The sequence below is a fragment of the Microtus ochrogaster genome, unplaced genomic scaffold (assembly GCF_000317375.1).
Source record: "Microtus ochrogaster isolate Prairie Vole_2 unplaced genomic scaffold, MicOch1.0 UNK2, whole genome shotgun sequence".
NCBI classification, from domain to species: domain Eukaryota; kingdom Metazoa; phylum Chordata; class Mammalia; order Rodentia; family Cricetidae; genus Microtus; species Microtus ochrogaster.
In genome coordinates this window covers 25,602,588-25,614,637 of record NW_004949100.1, presented here as the reverse complement: position 1 = coordinate 25,614,637, position 12,050 = coordinate 25,602,588, and the positions used below count along the sequence as shown (strand labels likewise).

Here is a 12,050-nt window from a genome sequence, read left to right as displayed (position 1 = left end):
GGCTTTGTGGGAGCCTAGGCAGTTTGGATGCTCACCTTACTAGACCTGGATGGAGGTGGGTGGTCCTTGGACTTCCCACAGAGCAGGGAACCCTGATTGCTCTTTGCTGTTTGGGCTGATGAGGGAGGGGGACTTGATTGGGGGAGGGGGAGGGAAATGGGAGGTGGTGGCGGGGAGGAGGCAGAAATCTTTAATAAATACATAAATAAAAAAAAGATTTGTATGTATTCTTAACTAGTGAGCCTTCTCTCCAGCCCCTAAAGCGCTCATGGGATACACCTGGGTTGCAATACTCTATTCATTTCTGCTGGCCTAATTCATTTCTGAATTTGTTCCTCTCTCCTGGACTGTTAAAGTAACCTTTTCCCTGCCTTCAGGTCCTGTGCCCCTGGTCACAACACTTTTCAAGTGTTTCTGTCTTTAAACACTGTTGCACAAAAGACCCAGATACTGGGCAAAAAAACACTCTGGGCTCCGGCTGGACATTTTAAGGAACCAAATCCCCACTGCTCTTTGTTGACTTTATTCACGGTTGAGCTAGATGTTGCTGGAAAATTTACTTAGACACAATTCCTGATTTCCAGTCAGGGATGACATCATGAGAGGACCTGGCCATCTCCCCCAAGCTAATGTTCTTTCCAGTCTCTTCTCTGGACTCTGAACATCCATCCTTAATATCACTAGATATCACATTTGGGAAGTACCTGGAATTCCTTCCCTCCACACCTTTAGGATTCCACCACGGTTTCTACCTCTTAAGTCCTGTCCCTCTCTGGAAAGGAGCAGCTCCTTCAGAGTTCTGCCTGCCCTTCCAAAGGTATCTGCCTTCCCTTCAGTGCTCATTGTGCGCCATACATCTTGGTATATATCTTTAGTTTTGAATTAGGGTTTTTTGCAAATCTCTATTTAATTTTCTCTTGGCCTTAATCTATGTGTACTCTGTTTTTACCTATCCCGTGATCTTAGGCAAAAGTTTATAAGTGGTCTTAGAAGTACTAGACACAGTTAAAGTAAATATTTTTCAAATAGTGGGAAATATTATTAATTCAGCAAAAGGTTGTTTATTATTTGTTAGGCATATTTTGAGACCTTGAGAATAATTAAATTCCAGCTGCATTGGAACTAATAGAGTGATGGATATGTGTAGGGAGACAAGATAGGGTCATGCTTCTTGGAAGCCTATGTAGTTAGAGAAGAACTGATAAAGGACATCCAGCTGAAGACATTTGTTTTGAATTCAAATGTTTTAACTGATTTGGTCAAGGTCAATGAACTTCCATTGTCTAGGCATTCACTTCACAGCTCTTCCTCTACTTCTGGTTGACCCCTAGCACAGAGCTTTGTAAGTTTCAAAAAAAAAAAAAAAGGTATGAAGTAAAAATTATTATTTGTGAAATGATCTGTATGAGTCCATCTGTGTTTTTTATGACCATCATTACAATGATTCAGTCATTCCATTTTCTTTCTTTCCATCTTCAAACTCCCAACAGTCACATGAACTCTGCATGCAGTTATGGATTGATCTACTCTTTTCTCTGGTTAATAAAGTGACTTTGAAACTTCCTAAGGTAAGAGGTGAAAGACAGAATCTTCACCTGTGTTTTCATCAGGTTCGTTGTTGCCTGAGCTCTCTTGTGCAGTGACTAAGGTGTTCTGAAGTGAATTGCATCAACTCAGCGTGTTCAGGATGCAGCACCCAACACCAGTGCCAGTGAGCTTGTGATATGCTCAATATGACTCCATTTTAGAGAAGCATATGTGTATTTATTTAGTCATAGGTAGACAGGATAAGTAAAGAGATGGTAAATACTTGTTGAAATGCCAAGTAGTATGTGTATGCCTTTTGGAGATCTGAACATGTAGAGATCAGGATAGATATATTTTAAAGAGTATCTTTAGTAGCATGGTCATTTTTAGAGAATTTTAGATAATATAGATTTATTTAAAAGGTTGGGAGGAAGCAAAGAAAGAAATGACAGACTAGCACATGAAGCTTAATTAACTATGGGGAGCCCAGTAGTGGGCAATAGACAGTTTTGCCTTAGTAGTTGGGTGGAGATTCTGACAGCATTTCTACATCATAACCATGACATTTGGGAAAGGTGGAACCAACTGCCTGGCCACAGCATGAGGAATTCTATCACTTGTTATAAGCCAGTGCTTAGGTCCCAGTGAACATAGTTTTTTATAAGCTACTCGAGGCAGGCCCCATATTGTTGCACAGTCTCTAGTACAACACTTTACACATACTAGACACTCAGTAAAGATTTGTGAAGTACATGGGCACACAGGGCTTCCATAAAGGCCTGATCCAAGGTTGTTCAGCTGGTTCTGACTCCCTTTCTATCGCCACGCAGAACTTATAACTCCCACAGTGTTAATAATGAGAACCCTTCAGGCATGTGTAGTATTTAGTATTTTTGTGTGTGATGTCAACTTTCATGTCATAATATACTATATGTTCAACCAGTTAAGTTACTGTTGCTGTGGGAATCATGGCTTTTTTTTTTTATACCCCAAATAAGCACTAGCCCTTCTGGTCTATTCGGAGGTGACACTGTACCCACTGCCTTTACACACTTAACTTCCTCCTCAGGTTTGGTCAATACATCCAGTTCCAAGTTTGTGTGCTTATTATATGACAGTTCTGGACTTGAATGGTTTTTTTTTTCTTAGTAATTCTGTGATAGCAATATTTCTAAACAATAGTTTGGTATCAGCTTTGCTTTGTTGGAGTGATTATGCTATGCCAATTCCAAGAAGGGAAGTCCATTTGAGTCAGTCTGGCCATGTGAGATGTAGGAACAACACCGTTGACCACATTTTCTCGTCTTGTCCAGTGCAGCCAGGAAGACGCGTCGTCTCTTCATTTCTCGAACTTCACTGTAACTCTTAGTAAACTAGAACTTGCCCTTTATTCTTCTTAATGGAAAGATTCTTTAACCAGAGTTCTGAAAAGTGAGGAAGGTATAAATATGTTTAGTTCTTATATTTTAATTGGTGAATGAAAGTCAAGGAAAGCTCCTGGTAGCTGAGTGAGGGGACAGGTGGGGGCAATGAAGTGGAGCCAAGTGCCTCTCTTCCTCCAGTTTCAGCTAGCACACTTTGAGGATGCCGGTTAAGCACACTGGTTAAAAAGATTGGCCTTAAGCCAGCAGGTATTTCTCTGCTACTTGACGCTTTCTGATACAGTCTCTTGGGGAAATCCTTTAAGTGTCTATCCCTTTCTAGATTGAGAGCCCCTTGTTGTTAAATGCTGACTTACTTACAAGGCTTTTACGTTATCTAGTGATCACCTGAACTGTCTGGTGAAGCAAGAACAACACTTTGCCCGTGTTGATTCTCCATCAGTAACTAGCATTAAACTCTTCACGTCCCCCGCTGCAGTCTTTCTCCAGATGCTGTCTTTATCTCTTCCATATACCCCACCCTAACTGCCCCCCAATCCCCAGCTTCTTCTTAGCATTTTCTTATCATATTCAGTCCTGGACTGAAGAACGAACATTTTTGGCCTGTTTCTCTTTCTCCCCGTAATTTCTAAATTGGTGCATTCAAACATGCTTACTGAAACAGAATAAAAATATAAAAATTGTCTGAAGTTTTGATTGCAGAGTCTCCAGAAGGTATTGGGGTGAAGGATATAGATCTTCCTGTTCCTGTTTCATGTTCCCTGGGCAGCGACTGATTTCTCCTCATGGACAATGCCGACTTTTCTTTTCCTTCTGTCTTCTAACGGATCAGTCTTTGGCAAACCAAAATGCCCCTGTCCGGCACTCTTTCTTCAGTCTGTAGATGAATTCATATGTGAACTGTCATCTTGCATTTATGTTTTAAGGGGGATTTTGTGATATTATGCTGGATTAGCCTTAAAAGCTAATTCAAGTAGCTTAATTTCATCTTTGACATATGAAAAAATGTTTTTGAATAGACAGGGTTTTTTTTTCCCACTTCTGACTCACATTACCTAGATCACTCTCTTTATTGGTTCTCCTTAAGACCTATATGTGTACATAGGTTTAAACAGTCTTTATATGGATATCAAAGCAAAAGATTCCCAAACTGTGACAAATTATATAAAAGAATAGTTATCACCACAGGTAATTTAGATGTTTTCTCTGTTTGGAGTTAGAGTTAATAACAGGGATATATTCATTATTGTTGTAGCTTTTATTGAATGGTCACCTACTGTTGCCTAGCCGGTACATAGCACACCAGGGATGGACTGATAGCCAAGAGAGTTTTTAATTCCTCACCTATTTTACAGTATAAGTTTGCATGCAAGTTACAAAGAAAAATTCCGAATTGTGATAAATACCAAAAAACAGATAAAAAAATATTACTAAGATAGTGAATTTTCAGAACATGATCCAAGAATGAAGCTATGCAAGGAGAAATCTGAGAGCTTGTGAAATCATTCCAAAGAAACAAGACAAAGTCTTGTCACCTCTGTTCCACCAAAACATGGGTTCATTCTCGTAATGTGCTTTGGTGCCCTTCTGAGGTATAGTACCTAACAGTGGATTTGCTTTAGATTATACGTTGCTACTCACTTTTACTATGCAAAAAGTTTCCAAGTACACGTTGGCTTTGTGACTGTATATAACCTAAATGCATATGACCTTGCTTAACTTTCAGAATATAAATTGTCTGATGCTCTGAATAAAGTTGGCTATAGCATGAGACTTTAGTCCACCTCGTTTTTAGGTTTTACTCTCCCAGGTTCTTGCTGCCAACTAGAGCTGTAACAGTGAGCTGCAAATAAACTTACTACATTGTTTGGATAAAATTTAAATCGGCTTATCCAGGATTCATGAGTTGAAAGCTTGGTCCTCAGTACTGTGATGTTCAAAAGCAGGAGAGCATTTAAGTTGTAGCTTAGAGAAAAATGTTAGGTCATTGGGTGTCTCTCGGAGGGATTAATGAAGTAATGTAGTAATTGTGAGAGCATTGTTGGTTCTCTTGAGAGTTGGTTATAATACAATAGCAAAGCTGACTCCTCCCACCTTCCTACTTCTTATTTTCTTATATGATTTTACCCCTCTATATATACCCCTCATCAAAATGCCGTGTACCATGAGATCTTTGCCAGTGTTGGTTTTTAACTCTCTATCTTTCTATTTTTATCAATAAAGACTCAGGAGCCAGGTAGTAAGAAAAGCATACTAGCCTAGGGAGGCAAAGAAAGCACCTAATTGCTTCCTCCTCCCCCATTGTCCCAGAAAGAGGGTTTTCTCCTACCCTTCTCAAAGAAAAACTCCTCCAACTAGATATCACTCTCTTCTACTTCCTGTGGCTCCTTCCCTCCCTCTCTCCCTCCCTCCCTTCCTCCCTCTCTCCCTCCCTTCCTCCCTCTCTCTCTTTCCTTTTGACTCCCTCTCACTCTCTATCTCTCTATGTTTATTTCCTGTCAACTGATTGCTTGCTCTTCTGCTTGACCTAAGGTTGATTTTTATTTAATTCTGTTTACATCATCCAAGCAGAAAGCTCTTGGATTAAAGGTATATGCTAGGACTGAGCCACACCACAGCTACAATCAGGCAATCTCAGGGTTCGCAGTATGCTCAAATATTCTGCAATGCCAAAGGTCAAATGGACAAGGCTTCCATAAATTTGTCTGCCTGTGCACAAAACTATGAACTAAATAAATCTGTTTTATTTACTATAATCCAGCCTCAGGTATAGAAAAAGAATACCAATTAACAATGAAGCTGTTAATTCACAATTCAAGAACACAGAGAAGTAACCACCAAAATGGAAAGCACAGAGAAGCTAATGGTGTTGGGAGGGGGTGGCAATAATCTTGAGGTTTTAGAGAAAAGTTACCTGTGGAGGCATAAAGCCTGTGATCTAAAATAGCCTGGGAATTTAAACTAGAGGCAGAGATGAGAGGGACCAGGATCCTAGTGTAGATTTTGGAATGTATAACAGTTGTTTGTGAGAAAAGATCAAGGGGTCTGGAGGCCAGCAGGACTTCAATATGTTGATAGCTGCAAGGTCTATGTCAATGAAGAACCACATATGTCCTTTCAGCCAGAGGCAAGGGAAGGGACTTCCTTTTGGAAGGAAGGGAAGGAACCATTTTGAACATTCCTGAGGAATACTGGATTTTATCTAACTACCAAAAATCCTCCTATAGTCCAGCTTGCGCTGAGCCTAGATTTAATTTTGGATCAAGTCAGTGGGGCTTGCACTTTTAGGGGGCAATGGGGTGCCCTTTGGACCTGACTGTGGCAATGATGACAGCAATGGTAGAGAACATGATGATGATTTGATAGAAATGATGAGATGAGTAAGGTGGTGATAGTGGTGATGGTGGTAATGATAGTGGTGGTAGTCGTAATGGTGGTAATGATGGTGATGGTAGTAATGATGGTGGTGGTAGTAATGATGGTGGTGGTAGTAATGTTGAGGATCTGTAATGGTTGTAAGGATGGTTATGCTGCTAATGATGGTGTGGGTGCTGATATTGTGATGATGATGGCCTTGATGATGGTCTTGATGGTAGTAATGGTAGTGATGAAGAGAGAGGGAGGTTGGATTGTAGATGCCAGAGAGGTCAAGGACATCACAAGAAAACCCACAGAATCAACTAACCTGGGCTCTTAGAGGCTCACAGAGACTGAACTGACAACCAGGGAGCCTACATCAAATTTATCTAGGCCCTCTGCGTGTTTGTTACAGTTGTGTAACTTCTTTTTCTTGTGGGACTCCCGACAGTGGGAGCAGGGACCATCTTTTATTCTTTTTTTTTTTTTTTTTTTGGCTTTTTGTACCCTACTTCTCATATTGGGTTACTTTGACCATCCTTAATACAAAGAAAGGTGCTTAGTCTTCCTGCAACGTGATATGCCATTTTTTTGATATCCATGGGAGGCCTGCTCTTTTTTTGAACAGAAATGGAGGAGGAGTGGATATGGGGATCAGAGGGGAGGTGTGTGGTCTTGGAGGAGAGGAGGGAGGGGAAGCGGCAGTCAGGATGTAAAATAAATGAATACATTAAAACAAAAGAAAAAGAAAAAGTGAACAAACTAAAATAAAAACAACAATAACAAAAATTGTTGGAAGGATCAACATCCCAGACTTTGAGTCACACTACAGAATATAGTAATATATAGTAATAAAGTCAGCATGGTACTGGCATAAAAACAGAAAAGTTAATCATTGCAATAGAACTGCACACATAAGCCAACACTCCTCTAGCCACTGAATTTTGACAAAGTATTTAATAATATACATTGAGGTTGTGCTGATTCTGCTGAGAAGTCCCCATGAGCAAGACCCATCCTCCCCAACTGAAGGAATTTATGGACAAGAAGTTATCATTGCAGTCAGATGGTGACAGACATGTACAAGGACTACTACAGGGCTTGAATTCCTTTATGCATCTTGTGATTGATGAGTATGTGGAGATGGTAACTCATGGGTAACAGAATAACTTCAGAATCATGGTCGCATGAGGAAACAGCATCAGCTTGTCGTTAGCCTTGGAAAGAATCTGAACAAAGACTTTTCAGCAGAGAAGTCCACGTCCCTCCCCAAAGGACCTGTTTGACTGTGGTGTAGAATTGGATCATGTACATTTTCATATGAAACTTTTTGCTAAATAAACTTGTGATACTCGGGGAAAAGTATGCATTGAGAAAAAACAAGATTTTCAACAAATGGCAATGGTCAAACTAGGGAGCTACATGTAGAGGAATTAACCAATTAACTAATTAATTGGATCCTTATCTCTCACCCAACACAAAACTTTAAAGTGATCAAAGACCATGAGACCTGATACCTTGAATCTGGTAAGGGAGAAAGCAGGAGTCCACTTGAACTCATGGTGCAGGAAAGGACTTTCTGAACAAGGCTCTGGTAGCACTGGCTTTGAGGCCAGCAGTTAATGAAAGGGACCTCAGGATACTCTAAAGCTCTCTCCAGCAAAGTACAGGACTATTTGAGTGAAGATGCAAGCTAAGGAAAAGGGGGGAAAGCTTTACCAGCTATCTAACTGGCAGAGGGTTAATATCTAGATTATACAAAGAGATATATATATATATATATATATGCACTAAGATATATATAAGCAAAGATATATATATGCACTAAGAAACTAGCTTTATAACAAAGTGCTGATTTTGCCTTGAGGTCTGTGATTCATAGTTATTAGAGAGATACATTCCTTGTTTGCTGCTTTGGTAAATTATTGAGCTGATCTTTCTTTGAAGTATTGCAAGTTATTTTTCTCATCAGGCAAGTGTTTTGAGTATTTTCCAATGTGCATCCCCCCACACCGCCATATGATTCCTTCTCCTCCTACCAAAAGGTCCTCAGCATATACTTAGGAAGTTCTCATTATGGATGAGACACGGACACCAGACACTGGGAAGAGCGTGGTAGAGAAGTTAACGAACTGATGGGAATCCTGCAGAATGAAATCCATGTGAGGGCGCTCGTGGAAACCAGCACAGCTTTGTTAGCCCTGTTTCTGAATTTGGAAGACAACATGAATCTCAATCATTTACTAACTGGAAAAAGCAGGTTATACCCCACTATGCACTTTATGGTTCGGTTTTATAAATAGTAAAATATAAGAAGCATATCTATATTTTTATGTGGTGCATAAAAGGCCACCAAGAACACATAGCAATATTAATCTCAGACCTGTGTGGGATTTTTTGAGAACATTTTCTTTTTAAAAATATAAAATTTCTGTAATAAAAATAGTTCATTTAAGAACGCCACAGAAAAATATTTATTTCAGCTTTTGATCTAGTAATTCTGCTTTTAGAAAAATAGTCAGAGCTGGAAAAATACTTTTCATTTGATGTTCACACAAAAAACCAGACATCTGATATCTTCAGCATGGGCTAATGAAACATATAAAGTCAATCTGTAATTTAGAAGGCATTAAAATAGTTTCTGAAGAAACTGAATGAGCTGAGTGTATTTTGGTGATCTAATGTATGTTAGCCCAAACAAAAAACTTGCTTTATCTAGTAAGGTACTAGTAGTGCAAATAATATATGTATATGGGGCTAGAGAGATGGTTCACTTGTTAAAAACACTTATTTTTGCAGAGTCCAAGTTTGATTCCAAACACCCACACAGCAACTCACAATATCTTGAACTGCAGCTCCATGAGATTTGGCACCCTCTTCTGGCCTCCACAGGCACCAGGAACAAAAGAAGTACATACAAGCATACAACACACACACACACACACACACACACACCTATACACACATACACCTATACACACACCTATACACACACAAACCTATACACACATTAAAAATAATAAATACAACTTTAAAAAGTGTGTGTGTGAGAGTGTGTGTGTGTGTGTGTGTAGAAATAAATAGCTAACCTTGGTGGTGGTGGCAATTTCCAGATTTGAGGGATTGTAGATAATAGTTTATTTAATACCTACAAGGACTAACTTATACTCTCTTCTTTGCTCATCCAAGGACTTATACAAACAGATTTAAAAATAACCTTGAATTTCTTGGATGCCTTTTATATATTGTGATTGTATGTTGTACAGTCTTTAGAGAAATCCAGAGTAGTCTCGGGCTTTATATTCCACTGTTAGGTTGTGTAGCTATTTTAGTTTGGACCGGACACCGCTCATTGATTATGAGTCACATCTCCGTATGCTCAGTTAGCCGGAACAGTGCAGACTAATAGGAATAAGAGGTTTCTTCAAGTGTGTGTACTGGTCGCTTGGAATGAGAATGGCGTCTCCTGATCCACTGCTCCAGCTGAGATTCAGGATGCTCAGGGGATAAACTGGGGCTCTGCCTGAAGGAGAACGGAGCTGTGTAGTATGGGGCCAGGAAGATCCCATCAGACAGATGATGGGCCTTCAGGGTGCATATCCGCCTCTCCATGGTACTTTGTGCAGATTACTTACAGAAATGCTACTTGTCTGGGTCCAAAAGTAGAAGAGGAATCGTCCTCACTGTAATGAAAACCTACCAAAGAAGGTGTTACCAATTACTGCACACCTGCTTTGCTGGCGGGGCATGAAAGCCTTCCTGCTGGTCACGATGCTACCTCACCTTGCCACAGAGCTTGCCCTTTTCTGAGACCACAACATGCTGCCACCCGACAGCCAGGCTCTGCACGGACTCTGCCTCACACCACTCGGCCGGTCCTCCTCTCTTTTTCAGTCTCTGTCCTGATGGTTTTCCATCTACGTCCGAGGCTGATGAGATTCGAGGTCAGGGAAAGAGCAGAGCCTGTAGGGTAATTCCACAGCTCACCTCATCTTCATAATCTTCCGTCAGCTTCCTGTGCTGCTCACCCTGGTATTGATCCTGTCACAGGCGACAGCCTCCAGAGGCAGGGGGCTGAAAACCTTTCCAATGCAGCCCTCGCGCCAGCGCCTGCTCTTGCTCTGCCTCCGAGAAGAAAAGCCTGCTGTGAAAACAATCAGCGCATTTGCTTCAGATCTAAGTGATTCCAACTAGGTCGATGCTTCACGCTGATGTGTTGAAAACATTTAAAAAATTTCTCAGAGTTTGATTTCCGCAGGAACATTGTGGCGCGTGTCTCGGCGTCTGCGGTTGTTATTTTTCACTAACGCAGCTGTCTGTGGCTGACAACTGCTTCCTGCTATAGCACACAAAAGCAGTAGGCAAACAGGCTTTTGTCTGGCTGGACATTTGCGTGAAAGGCTTTTGGGTAATAGTGACGAGTCGGCGCGGGTTGCTGAATGGCACCTGCTATCTTGACCCGCCCTGCTGAAGGCTTTTTTTTTTTTTTTTAATTATTTTAGTTCTGAAGTGAATAGGATCTGATATTGTCAGGGGAGAAACACAAGAACGTGGAATCCTCTTTGGCCTGGTTTTGAGTTTTAAGATATTCTTTGGATCGGGCAGTGACTTTCTTAAGGAAAAAACATTCATAATGACGCTTTACCTTTCATAGGGCCTATCAGATCTCTACGAGCTTATGATCAGAAACAGGCAGATCTCCTCACTAGACCACAACACTCAGAAACAGGCATTACTGTGGCCACCCAGTTCATGGGCATTTAATTTCTGGCAGAGGCTCAAGATAGTATTTTACTGGACAATCTCAGACATTGGGTTTTCCGCCTGCATGACTAAGGAAGGGGAATCCAGGCCAGAACTGACTTGGTATGTTGTAGTGTTTGATACTGTGCTATGAGTGGTAAGGAAAAGTTCCATTTAAGGATGTGGACATTAAGGGCATTATACATTATACAGTGGTGATGCACCATTATTTGGAGATGAATTTAGAGGACTCTCCTTAAGGTTCTTTATACTTTCATAAATAAATAAATAATAAGCCATTTGCCATCTGATCCCATGGAATTTGGTTGCTGGTCAGAGGCAGAGCACGCGTTTCTGTTCAGCTAAGCTTTCTTTACAATGCCATCGTTCAAATAAACTGTTGAATCAGGCATGGTAGCTTCTGCCTGTAATCTCAGCCCTTGAAGGCTGAGTCATGAGGATGGCCGTGAGTTGCAAGCCAAACCTCAGACAAATGACCGGAACAAAACATTAGACTTTCCTGTTCTACTTTAACCCTCAGGTTGTGTTACCCCGTTTGATGACATGATGCTAAGAGAAGGAAGTGGGAAATGACCTTTCTCAGGTGGTTTTGTTGGAATTTCAGAATGCCTACAAAGAGGACATTTCCACAAACACTGGATCTGTGGGCTTGCTGAGGAATCAGGTTTCTCTTGGTGGGAGGTGGAGGGAACAAGGGGGATGGGGCGGCATATGGGAGTGTGCTCTGATCCTCTTTAAAGTCATTTGAGTCTAGCAGTTTCTACACTCAAGGTCTTTCTTACTTCTGTGTAGCTCTGTCTGTGTGTGATGTCACCTATCCTCATACATCTCTTTCATTGCTGTATACCTATTTGACAATTAGATCTTACCTTTAAATACAAATTGCATATACATGGTATTTGATGGGATTTTTTAATTATTTATTTATTTATTTATTTTGGTTTTTCGAGACAGGGTTTCTCTGTGGCTTTGGAGCCTGTCCTGGAACTAGCTCTTGTAGACCAGGCTGGTCTCGAACTC

At 40.7% G+C, this 12,050-nt stretch overlaps 1 protein-coding gene and 1 pseudogene across 1 annotated transcript in view; both read left to right on the top strand.

Annotated features, from left to right (window-relative positions):
* The window catches only part of LOC113458078 (POU domain, class 6, transcription factor 2-like), a 229,440-nt gene that overhangs the window by 18,503 nt on the left and 198,887 nt on the right, over positions 1-12,050 (top strand). The gene's annotated exons all lie outside the window — the stretch shown is intronic.
* LOC113458081 lies at positions 7,269-7,499 on the top strand (annotated as a pseudogene).